Source organism: Sorex fumeus, unplaced genomic scaffold (genome assembly GCF_029834395.1).
Source record: "Sorex fumeus unplaced genomic scaffold, SorFum_2.1 ptg000061l, whole genome shotgun sequence".
Taxonomy (NCBI): domain Eukaryota; kingdom Metazoa; phylum Chordata; class Mammalia; order Eulipotyphla; family Soricidae; genus Sorex; species Sorex fumeus.
This window is the reverse complement of record NW_026606118.1, coordinates 46858291-46859519: the sequence shown is the minus strand read 5'-3', so window position 1 is coordinate 46859519 and position 1229 is coordinate 46858291.

Sequence of the window (1229 nt, the reverse complement as noted above, 5' to 3'; positions counted from 1 at the left end):
ACTTGTTGCATGCAATTTTTAAGGAACAAGGTCTTTTCAAAACATAAGTAATTTAGGGCTTTCAGTGATAGGTAGGATAACCAATGATCAATACTACCCATCTATACTAGTCCTATGAAATAACCGGAGGAATAAGGGATAATCACATTATCTAATTTATAAATTTCTAAACATAATTTGATATTACTATGTGTTCCTTACCCTGTTGGGTTTCCTTTTACTGAAATAGTTTATGTCTTTATTGCCTTCTTAATTTGATATTTTTTTAAATCCCCCACCTCATCTTTAAATATACTGCTTCATGTCCTGTATTTACATGAAATATTTTTCACCATAAGATATCTTAAGTATGGACTGAAAACCTAGAATACTGGGTAGAGCCTTACATGTAGTATATTTGGGCTCTATATCTGTTATCCTATATGTTCCTCCAAGTCTACCAGGAGTTATTCCTGAGCACAGAGGCAGAGTAAGCCTTGATTACAGTTGGGAGTGACCCAAAACTTAAAACAAAATAACCTAAATGAAATGTAGTTAGTGATTTTTAAAAAGTAATATTTAAGAATAAATATTCTAAATAACAAAAAAGAGTATTTTTCTTGCATATTTCACATTCATAAAAAACATCATTATATATTATATCATGCTAGAATTTCTTTATGCTTAAGTGCCCATCACTTTATAGAACTTGAAATCAAATAATTAGGTATTACTACTGTGTAGGGATTGTTTAAATAAATCTTGATTTTTTTTTATTCCTTGTGCTGTCCCTGAATTTTATGCTACACTATACAGAGGAGCGCTGGAGCGATAGCACAGCGTGTAGGGCGTTCGCCTTACAAGCGGCCAACATGGCCGACCCGAGTTCGATTCCTCCGCCCCTCTCGGAGAGCCCGGCAAGCTACCGAGAGTATCTCGTCCGCACAGCAGGGCCTGGCAAGCTCCCCGTGACGTATTCGATATGCCAGACACAGTAACAACAAAGTCTCCAATGGAGACGTTACTGGGCCTGCTTGAGCAAATTGACGATCAACGGGAGGGCCTTTACCTTACCTTACCTTATACAGAGATAGTATAGGAATTGGGTAGCTCAAAGTCAGTTCTAGCCTTGCAAATTGATTCCATCATTGTCATGGGGAAACAAGACAAATCTAGTGGTCATCTGTGTATCTAGGAATACAGCCAAATTCCATATTCTGTAACCCTAAGTTCTAGAGATAGCAACCTCC